This window comes from Sceloporus undulatus, chromosome 5 (assembly GCF_019175285.1).
Source record: "Sceloporus undulatus isolate JIND9_A2432 ecotype Alabama chromosome 5, SceUnd_v1.1, whole genome shotgun sequence".
Taxonomy (NCBI): Eukaryota; Metazoa; Chordata; class Lepidosauria; order Squamata; family Phrynosomatidae; genus Sceloporus; species Sceloporus undulatus.
Window position 1 is genome coordinate 139,550,738 of NC_056526.1, and position 12,246 is coordinate 139,562,983.

Here is a 12,246-nt window from a genome sequence, read left to right on the forward strand (position 1 = left end):
GACTCCTAAGTGAAAGAAAGAAGTTGGCAGCATGAGCTTTCATAGACTATAATAATAATAGAGAGCGCTCTTGTATTGTTATTGTTACTATTATATTTATTTGTATCCCACTCTTTTCCCAGGACTGGGACCCAGAGCGGCTTCACAGCATTAAAAACAGTACAATAAAAACATAAAAATAAAATTAAAAAATAAATAATAATAATAATAATAATAAGTACATTAAAAAGGAATTCAATATTACAATATTAAAACAGATAGTTATTAAAAAGAATAAAACATATTTTAAAAAGATAAAACTATAAATAAGAGGGGGGGAACTAACAAATTTTTAAAATGGGCCAACATCCCAGCCTGTCCTTATAGTAATTCCCTAAATGCCTGTGTGAACAGCTAGGTCTTCAACTGCCATCGGAAAGCCATCAAGGAGGGAACCGTTCTTATCTCCTGGGGCAAGGAGTTCCAGAGTCCAGGGGCAGAACCAAGAAGTCCTTCTCTCGCGTCCCCACCAACCATGTTTGTGAAGGTGTTGGGATGGAGAGAGAAGGGCTTCTCCAAAGGATCTCAGAGTCCAGGCCAGTTCATACCAGGAGAAACGGTCTGCCAAACAGTGTGGACCTGAGCCATTTAGGGCTCTATAGGTAATAACCAGCACCTTGAATTGTGCCCGGAAACAAACTGGCAGCCATTGAAACTGTTTCAACAGGGGTGTTGTATGATCTCTGTAATCTGCCCGTTAACAGCCTAGCAGCAGTTCTTTGAACCAGCTGAATTTTCCAAACACTTTTCAAAGGCAGCCCCATGTAGAGCCCATTACAGTAGTCCAAATGTGATGTAACCAAGGCATGTACCACCGTGGCCAGATCTGGTTTCTCAAAGAACAGGTGCAGCTGGCGCACAGGTTTTAAGTGTGTGAAAGCACTCCTAGTCACAGCAGAGACCTGGGCCTCCAAGTTTAAAGCTGAGTCCAAGATTACCCCCAAACCGCGAACCTGTGTCTTCAGGGGGAGTGTGACCCCATCTAACACAGGCTGGATCCCTATTCCCTGATCTGCCTTCTGACTGACGAGGAGCATCTCTGTCTTGTCTGGATTAAGTTTCAACTTGTTTGCCCTCATCCACTCCATTACTGAAGACAGGCACTGGTTTAGAACCAGGGCAGCCTCCTTGGATTGAGGTGACAAGGAGTAGTAGAGTTGAGTGTCATCTGCATATTGATGACACTGCACCCCAAAACTCCAGACAACCTCTCCCAGCGGTTTCATGTATATGTTAAAAAGCATAGGGGACAACACAGAACCCTGAGGAACCCCACAGGTCAATGGCCAGGGGGTCGAACAGAGTCCCCCAGCACCACCTTCTGAGTTTTCCCTTCCAGGAATGAACGGAGCCACTGTAGAATAGTATCTCCAAGCCATTTAGTCTGTAAAATCAGTATAGAAAGAGATTTTCTAGCACCTTTGAGACTAAGAAAGAAATTGGCAGCATGAGCTTTCGTAGATTTCAGTCTACTTCCTCAGATGCAGGAAAATAGATCTAAATGCATCTGAGGAAGTAGACTGCACTCTACAAAATCTCATGCTGCCAACTTCTTTCTTTCAGTTAGTCTCAAAGGTGCTGCACGATCTTTTTCTATACTGATTTTACAGATTAAATGGCTATATCTTTGAGCTTACATTTAAGGTTACAGCACTGTAGCTGGGTAAAAAACTACAAAACCCATTTTTAAGCAAGTTTTATTTAGGAAGCAGATTACAAGTGTCAAAAAAGCATCAAATAATGGGGTCATCTTTTAAAAAATATAGTAGATATATGTTGTTCTTGATACTTTTTCTGTAAAGGCATTCCACATAGAAGGCTTTTACACTGTCTCAACAATTACTGTCAGCCCTACAGTGGGGTTTATACTTTGGAAAGAACCCATGCAAAGAACTGTGAAGTTTCCTCTCTAGCAGTCCCACTACTCGGCCCAAATGTGGGGTAACTACACTTAAACCCACCAGCAATGAAGACTTACAGTGTCTAGTTAGAACTAGAGCAGATTCTGCCTCGTATCCTGAGACAGCTCTATTACTATGCCATCTGTCGCTGTTGATTTATTTCTGCAAATGCTCTGAGTGCAGCTTCCATTTCACTGTTTAAAACTATAGGTTCATCTTCAAACAATTCTTCCTTGAATTAATCTATCATCCTTTCATCTTTTTATATAATTCTTCAGTGTATTATTTCCATTGGTTTTTGTTTGCATTTGATCATGTAATGTATTCCCTATTGATAGCATCTCCATTCTTGGTTTAAATCAGCCTTTTATTTTTTGGCTTTTGGTGAAGAAGTCTCTTGTTCTTCCTTTTTAGTTTTCATCTTCTATTTCTCTGCACTGATTCTTATGGTTGTCTCTGGGATGACCAGCTGAATTCAGTGTTCTGATCTTAATTCAGTCTTCTCCTTTTGCTTCTCGTCTACCCTTAATCATTTGAAGAGTTCCATCTGTCATCCATTGAGGCTTCTTTTTCTTTTTGGCTGCAGATAGTGTCTTTTGGATTCCTGTGTCACAATCTGCTCCTGGTCTTGTTTCTGCAGAGAGAATGGGGCTTCTCCATCTTCTGCTTCCAATTATATAGTCTGTTTGATTTTTATATTGGCCATTGCTGATGTCCATGTATACAGTCAACTCTTTGGTTGCTTAGTTAATGTGTTTGCAATGAACAACTGTTGGCCTTGTAAAATTCAGTCAGTCATTTCTTGCTTCATTTCTTGATCACAGGCCAAATTTTCTTACAATATTTGATTCTGCTCTGTTTCCTATCTTTGCATTCCAATTGCCTATAATTAAGAAGTCTTGTTTTGTGTGTGAAAACTTCCTCCTGGACTCCAGCATAGGATCTTTATTATTATTATTATTATTAACCTTTATTTATGAAGCGCTGTAAATTTACACAGCGCTGTACATGCAATCTTTTTAGTTAGACGGTTCCCTGCCCTCAGGCTTACAATCTTCCATTTCTTCTTCTGTCTCTGCACTTGGAGCATAAACATGGATTATGGTTATATAAGTAGGTTTTCCCTAAAGTCTTATTGATATGATTTGGTTAGACTTTGCATTATATCCTTTGACTGCTTTTGCTACATCCCTCCTCACTATTAATGCCTCTCCATTTCTTATTAAATTTTCATTTCCTGAGCAAAACACTGTCATTATCTGACTCAAAATGTCCCGTTCCTGTCCACTTTAGCTCTCTCACCCTGACTATTCCAATGTTTATTCCATTTCTGGTTTTACTGTCTCTAGCGTCTCCTGATCTGTGGTTCTCACATTACATTTTCCTGTAATATGTTATGAAGCTTCGGAGTTTCCTTTCACCTCTGAGCACATCAACTGCGGAAAGTCCTTTTTGACTTGACTCCAGTTGCATCATCAAGCACAGCCAGTGATCCCAAACTTGCTTATTTGAATAAATAATGATGACAAGATATTTTGCTTCCTGAGGCACCACAGAAAAAGCCTCCCCATGCTTGGGAAAGTTACTGATGCCTTGGCTGCATGGACCAAAAGAACTGTTTCCCCAGTCTGTCTAATTGAACCATCTAGTGCATCCTCTGCCACCCTGGATTGCTCAATCTGAGGTCAGAACAAGACACCCAACCTTGTGCTCATTGCTGGGTGCCTCATTTTGATCTCAAAGTGAGCAATATATGGTGGTTGATGTGCTCGGTGGATCAGCTTGACACCTATGTAGGCAGCTGTGGCAGCATGGGAATGGAGGGCAGATAACAGGGGCAGGTTGAGGTGGGGCCAGGATACTCCAGGCTGCCCCCCGGAGTATCCTAGCCAGAGCAGATAATCCTGAGTTGACCGGGGTTTGGAAACATTTAGAGTTTTTGGGTGATGACTCCCTGAATTCCTCAGACAGTGGTATGCATTTGTAAAAAATATTTTATTGCATTTTAATGTATTTTAACTGTTGTAATGGAAATGTTTGAATATTTATTTGATTTTTTAAAATTCATTGTATCAAATGCATGTTTCTCTCTCTCTCACACACACACACACACACTGATGTAATACACCTTAGGTCACATGCCAGGAGAAAGGTGGGCTATTTAGTAAGGCACTAGTTTCTCTATCTTCTTTTCCTCTCTGAGTCAGGGTGCATAATCCTCATAGCCGGCCAAGTTATTTTGGCACCTGCAACAGAAAATTCCCCAAACGTTTCTTTTCATTCCTCTTGGTAAAACTATAATAATACTGAAATATATGACTAACAATTTGCAGCCCTTTTTATCACCCTAAATACTCAGCTTGCTCCTCCTAATGCTAGGGCTAGCTCTGTGGTAGACCAAGAAAGACAAGAACAAGTTGCAGCTGCCTTATCTCCTGCAACAAAATAGAGCTTAAGACTGCAGTTCTGGGCCCCCTTTCCTGAGAGTAAATCCAGTTGATCTCAGTAGGACTCATTTCTGAATAGGCATAGATTACACAGTTAAAGGTATACCTGCATATACATGTTCTCCAGCTTTTAGTCTGGTAACCCTAGTGGGTGGCAATCTTAAAAAGTCAAAGGTTCATAATCATGCCTTTTCCAGTCTTGGATTCTTCTCAATGCATATGATTACTAGGTGATTACTATGCTTCATGTTCTCTAGCTACGAAATGAAGAACAGCCAGATTTGTGTGAGGGCAAAGTATGAGGTGCATTACATAATGCTTACCCAATGTCAAGGTTTTTGAAAAGTAGTTTTTCTAAATGGCATCTGCAAGATGAGGATAATGAATAAGGTTTTACAGCTTCTAAAGGAGATTGCTCTTGATTTACTCATGATTACCGTAACTGTGGATGCCAGACATGACATTCTTTAGCTTCAGTTGAATACATTTATATTCATCTTTGTAGAAAATGCCCAGTACTTATTATAGAATGTTTTGCTTGATATGTTTCATTGTGGCTGGTTTTTTCCTTTTGAAACTGTTACTGAAACAAGGGATAGTGAGTGCCAGGCTTACTAAATGCTTAGACTGTTGGGTTTGGAAAAGGAAAGCCCAGTTTCACTCCTGTCAAGACTAACCCCGCATTTCCCCAAGAGCACGTAATGTGTGTGCAAGAAGAAGCATGGTACTGAGCATTGTGGCATTTATATTTCCCTACCTGCTTCTCAAGGCAGCAGCCAACAAACTAGAATGTAGTATGCCCAAGTCTCAATATAATTATGTCACATCACCTTTTTAAAAATGCATATTACCTAGGACTCCTAGATTAGCACATCTGCCCACAAAGTATAATTTCAGCCTCAGCTATGAAGCTGAAACAAGTTGCTGTCTCTCATTCTAATGGACACCACAGGATGATTGTGAGCTCAATGTGGCTCTGAACCTCGGCATTTTGCCTGAGGCAAAAGACAAACAGATGCTGACTGGACAGGCAGTTGAATCTTGCCTCACTCTTGGTGACAGAATAGTGTCCTTAACTGCCCCTGAAGTAGCAGACTACTTGAAGGGTCCAGGAGGGGCTGTTTGATACAGGCAGCTTCATACTCTAAAGCAGGGGTAGGCAACCTTTTTGAGCCGGGGGGCCGGGTTGCTGTCCCTCAGATAACTGGGGGGCCGAAGCCAAAAAATAAATAATTAAATATTTTTTTAAAAAATTAAATATATAATAAACCAGGACAAATGTAGGACAAAATTTTCAAATGGAAGACACTTTTTTTAAAAAAAATGGAGGACACGTAAAAAATTGCTGATTTTTTAAAAAATGTTAATATAAATGCATGTTTCTGAGGCTTCTATAGACAATTGCCCCCCAAAGGCCCCAGCGGCAATCGGTGGCAGGACCAGGCCGGGGGCCGGTCCCAAGGCCTTGCCGGGCCGCATCCGGCCCGCGGGCCACAGGTTGCCTACCCCTGCTCTAAAGTCAGGTAACTACCAGACAGTCAAGCTGGGAGTATTGCTGCCATTGTCCCATCTCAGCAGCTTTTGGCTGAGATGTTTCGAGGAGGCCATGGAATCTGCTGGTTTTCCTAGTTCCAAAGGGGTGGCAACCTCATGCCAAGCTGACTTGTCTGCAGCCAAACAGGAGGGATCTGCTGCTCTAGAAATTAACAGATGTATTTACATCTATGCCTGTGAAAAGTATTGCATTACTTTTGAAATATAAGTTGTTCAACTGTATGAGTACCTCTGTTTCCACCACTGTCAGTATAACATTCTATTGCATTATGGTAAATAATTCCCTAACAAGATGCTGGCAATTATTTGACTAAATTAGCACATATATATTATATACAACATAACGCTTACATTCTGTGAATAAGTGTCATTTTACTAACTCTAGGTAGATGTCATGGAAAGATTAGAGATCATGCTGGTTAAGAAGACCATGCTGGTTAGAAATCATGCTGATTGACAATAACTTTTATTTTTCTTATACTACAATACAGCAGCTACAGGATGCTGCTGTTTAAATTGATGTTAGACATATGAGGTCTTTGATAAATTGGAGGCAGGTTATGTGAGCATCTTCTCATATTATCAACTTACTCTCCACTGCCCCCCAAGCTAATTATTCCAGTTCACTATATAGCATCCCTGTTCCATATGGCATATCATGACTGAGTTCAGCTCTGTCATATCATGAGTGTATTATTTGTTCCTAGGATAGATACACATCCTGACATCCTATCCAAATATGCTATGTACCTGCCATTAGTTTGCTTCTTGAATCTCTAACTCTCATCTGAAACTTCAAGCACAAGCAAGCTAATGGTCCACCCTCCTTGACAGATAAGGAAGACTGCATGCTTATGTGCTTCGTGCTGTTTTTATTAAATTTTGTGGGCTGTATGCTATCTTCAGTGAAATAAACAACCTCAGTATAAAGTAAATAGTATTTGTGATATCCCTTTGCCTCCGGTTGATTTGATATTTTGCTGCATTAGCTAGCTGGATCTTTGGATTAATTTTAAAAAAATGGCTTTGTCTGAATAGATTTGCCATCTCTCCCTTTTGCCTGGAAATACCAGTAGACACATCAACAACTGAATAACAATTATGCTGAATAAAACATAAAATGTTGTAGTGGGGGGAAAAAGGTTGTTCTCTAACCTACATGATTAATTTATGATGCCAAATATTCTTTATTTGCTACTTTTTATTTATTTGTTTAGTTTAAAAAAATAAAATTAGGCAATCTAATTTAGATGAGGATGTAAAAACTTATGGACAATATGTAAATATGACATGTTAATGTCATTACTACAAAGTACGTTTTGTCTGAATTAAGTGGGCTAGCAATTATTTCTTCATTTCAGATCTCAACAAATTTGTTTCATCAACATTGCCTGTATAATTAACCCATTTAGGGCAGAAAAGATGAAATAAAGCTGAAAGTGGCATACATTTTGGCAGAGGAAACCAAGTCTCTTTAGAATCCCATTAAAGTCATTCCATCACTATTGCTTTTTTGTTATTTCTTGTTTCTATTTGCAGCTGCATTTGAGCACACATGGTGAATGTATCTGTTTATGTAATTTGTGTATAGTATTCCCACTGAGTGATCTAGTTCTGTCCTGCTTCAGATAAAACCATAGGGAGATGGAACAGTATTATACACAGTGGGGAAAATCCTAGAAGAGACAGGATCTTGCTGTTCAATATTTTGGTGTCATATTCTACTGCTGGGATGGGATGAAGAGAAGGCAGACTGATTAAAGCACAGAATTAGTATTTAGAAGCATGGAGAAGGTTGTTGAAGAGTATACATTTTTATTACATCTTAAGCATATCTTGCTATGTTGGCTATGCCATAAATTTTATAAAGTATAAAATGTTTATTATGCTGAATTCTGCTGCATGGATATCATCACACTGCTTGCATAGGGTAAACCAACTAAGGTGAGAATCAAGAGGACAATATTTTATTTATCATTTGCCTTGTCTGACGGATTGAGCAAGGGCTGAGAGCAAACTCTTGCGGGATTTCTCTTGCTGCTTTTTAGTTCTTTGAATTTAAGACTGCTACTCAATAGACTCTAAAATGCAGTAGGACTTTCCATCTGTGCTCTTTCACTTGTCACCTTTCTGACATGTTTCAGCAGGTCCAAGAAACTTATCACACGTTCATGGATGAGCATTTCCACACTTCATGGGAACAACCACAGCAAAGGTGTTGTATTGATCTAAACTCTGCTTCTTGCAGGATGGGTTTGATTTTCATTAACCAATAACAAAACAAATAGCAGAGGATGTTTATCACTACATCCTTTACTAAGTAGTCCATCAAGAAGAGTTGTAAAGCATTGTACTGGTAGTACAGTAAGACCTTTGTATCTGCTGGGGTTTGTTTCCAAGACCTTTCTCATCCCCCCCCCAACTTGTATACCAAATCCTTGGATGCTCAAGTCTCAAGTGACATAGTATGCTCAAGTGGCATAGTAAAATGGTAACCCTTATAAAAAATGTCAAAATCAAGACTTGCTTTTTGGGGTGGGGCTTGGGGTGGAGATGGGGGTGGGTTCACCTTAGGATCACCATAGGTCGGAGATGACTGAAAGACACAACAAATTTTCAAGTCATGGATGATGGAATCCATGGGTGCAGATTCTGTGGATACGCAGGGATAGCTATACTATATTGAAACAGTAACTGTAAAGTTATAAAATAGCCATGAGATTTATGAAATGTGTTCTTCCTTGAGTTTTTCATTTACTCCATTGTAAAACTAATTTTGGAAGGCACAGTTGCCCACTGACATATCTCACATCATATTCAAAGGGATGGTTCAAATACGGAAGGTCTGGGTTAGTTCCATATTTGCTATTTAATGATTCCAGTGCTGTTTAAATAAAGATTCACAGACCTCAACTTTATTTTGGTTTTCTACATCTGCATCGAACTTGCATTTAATTTTCATCTAGATATATTCAGAAAATAGTGTGTTACAGAGTGGAAACTCAGCTGGACTCTTCATCGATTTTTTTTAAGCCTAGGGATTTACAAAAAAATGTCTGATTTAATGAATTCATAACTTTGTCCATTATGCTGGGTCTGACTGTTTCAGTCTGAAAGGTCAATTTATTATTTTTTAAGTAAGATTTTGGATCAATTTCCATTTTTAATGTTGGCATTTCTTATTTGCCATGATCGTATTGGATTGTGGGCATAAAGAAGCCTCCACCACACATTGAACAGGCTGCTATATTGATAATGTCATGTTTACCACTTAATAGGATAGTTATTGTATCTAGAAAATGCAATGGGGAGCCTCTTTCAAACCCCTGCATTGCTTGACAGGAATGGTCACTTGGGACTTCGAGACAGACTTCTAAAAAGCTACTTTTTTTGGAATCCAACCCAACCTTCACCCCAGCCTGAAGTGCCAAATATTCTGAGATCCATAGACCAAACAGTATAGACCTTTGTTTCTGGCACAAATGTAAAGACGATACTGTGTTTCTGCATGGAAATTGAAGGAACAGGTCTCATGCTAAGTCACCAATAGTTGTCTGCTGCACCATGGATAAACCTATCTGAGGTTAAGAACAGTAGGGACATTTTCAGGATACCAGCATTGAAGTGGAAGAGTAAACTGGAAAATGGAAAGTGTTCCAGTGCTGAGTTTATCCATAGAAAGTTTACTGTTTCTTTAAAAAAAAGTTTTGCTAAAAAATCATTGTGCAAGGATACTTAACTGACAAATTTAGATTCTGTTTTCTGGCCCCCACAAATAGAATACTTCAGCAAAAGGGAATGTCATTCACATAGCTGTGAAACAGATGTACTTCACTCTGCAACAAGGATAAGTAATTTGTGGGACCTGAAAATGAAACAGGTAATGCCATAATGATCTTATTGGAAGCATTGAACTATATAGGAAGTAACTGAATGGACTCCCACAGCAGATTATGAAGTTCTTGTGTGCACTAAAATTATTGCGGCAAAAAAATTAAGTGCTTTTCCCCCCCTTGGAAGAAAGAATGCAAGGGAAGTACATGTTACAAAAAGTTAAAGATGAATACTGTAATAAACATAATTTCAATATAAAGCTTTGAATTTGTTTGAATATACTATTTAAAACACATTAAGTGTGGGGTTTTTCTTCCAATCAGACACTTCCGTTCAAACATGTATGAACTGTTGGGGGATGCCAACATTTTGTTTAATAAGTATCAGTCAAATAAATAAATTCATATGACTCTTAACTCAATTTTTTGCAGAAAACCCAGACAAGTGGAAAAGTTGCACGGCATCCTAAGTGCTATGGATCAGGTCCTATTCCTGTGTGTTTTCACATCGATTCTGACCTATGGCGACCTTAAGGCAACACTACCATGGGGTTTTCAAGTTTCTTCAGAGGGGGTTTGCCCTTGTCATGCTCTGAGGCTGAGAGATTGTGCCCTGCCCAAGGTCACCCATTGGGTTTATATGGCCAAGCCAGGATTTGAACGTTGGTTTCCAAAGTCCTAGTCCAATGCTCAAATCACTGCACCATGCTGGCTCTCAGGTCCTTTTTTTCTTTTTAGGCATCCTTATACTGGCATATACCAGAGGCTTAATAGAAGCAAGAAGGCAGAACTGGGCAACAGCATGCAGCTTTAACCAGGTAAAATTATAGAAGCCACTGCAGTGCACATATGTGTTTTGGCTGAAAGGGAGATATCAGGAGGAAGAATGCCCAGGTTGTACAAACAGTTTAAAAGAAAAATCAGTAATACAGCTCAATCCTTTTAGAAAAAGATTCATACTATCGCTGAGCTCAACTTTGGTATTAAAGTATAACAGCTTGATCCACAAAATGGATATTCTGAAATGCTCTGATTTACATCAATATAATTCCTCAGAAGTCTCTGATTTCATATACCTGGCAGGTTTATGACTAGAAAATAGTGTTGTTGTGGTGGTGGACAGCATTTTAAAGCATGGATAGTGGACCTTTGAGATACTGCAATTCCCTTCAGCCCAGCCAACCTAGACAAAGGTAATAGAAGATGGTAATTGCAGTCCAACAACATCTGGCAGTCCGCACATTTCCCACTAATGATTTACGAGTTTCTTCTGCCTACAACTGTTTTTTTTTTTCTTCTTCTGACAAACAGCACTTTCAATATGTTGTATGAGGTCATACAAACCCCTCTCAGTTTGAGTCCATCTATCCCACACTTTTAAGGGGGAATGAAGAAACATATTCCCTATCCATTCTTATTAGATTGCATTGCCCATCATCCTTCCTTATAAGCTGTGCTGGCTCTGGGTGATAGGAACTACAGCCCAACAACATCTGGAACCATAGCAAGCTACTGCTTCTTTAAAAGAGGTTGTGACTTGTATGAAGGAAAATGTTAAAATTGTCCAGAGACTCAGTTTGAGTAAGCCTTAGTAGCCATGTACTGGACCTTTGACCAAATGTTCAGAGTTACCTGGTTGTGAATGGCTGTGATGGTATCAGCATCATTGAGAGAAACAAAATGAGGATGACTATTGAATTCTGTGTGCAATTTTAGTTGGAACAGCCTTCATAATAATGGCACTGCGGGTGTTGGCAATTCAGAAAATACAGTATTTCATTCTCAAGAGTAGATTGCAGGTATAAGGAATAATCCAGCCTTAAAAACTTCAAATTTCTACTAATTGTGAAGGAATAGCAATTGAAGTGCATGTTCTCCCTTTGAAATGGATGGGTCTTAAAATGATTCATTTTGATTTATTTACTCAGCAAGACACTATTGAAGAGAAATATGAGACTGGCAGTTGAATAATTTTATTGCTTGGATATCATAGACTTCTTAGCAAATGGTAGTTGGGAGGGGGGAACAAAAGCTATGGGGGGAAAATACAGTAGATGAAAGAGTCGGTAAAAATTTCAGGAGAGTTTTGTTTTTTTATGAACCGTTTATTGGTAAATCTCTCCAGGCAACAAATACAATGGAAAGAAAGGATGAGGAAATGTACCGTAATTTTGTTCCAAAACATATACTTGTACTAAGTTGCAGGTGGTGGGGGAGAGACAATTTTATACAAGAGAATATGATGTTTCATATCAGGTTTGCAAACTTGGAAGTAAAGGAACATTTCCCCCCCTTTAAACAATCTTATTTGCTGGAAAGCTTATTTTGGGTTTGCAACTGAGATCCCCCGTGCCAAGTCTGGCCTCTTGAAGACTGGTGCCTGGTCCTCAGTTATCAACACAAAGACAACAAGTTATGGTCAGGCTAAATATTTCGCCAAAAGAGTAACAAGTTTTTTGTGCATTCAATAAA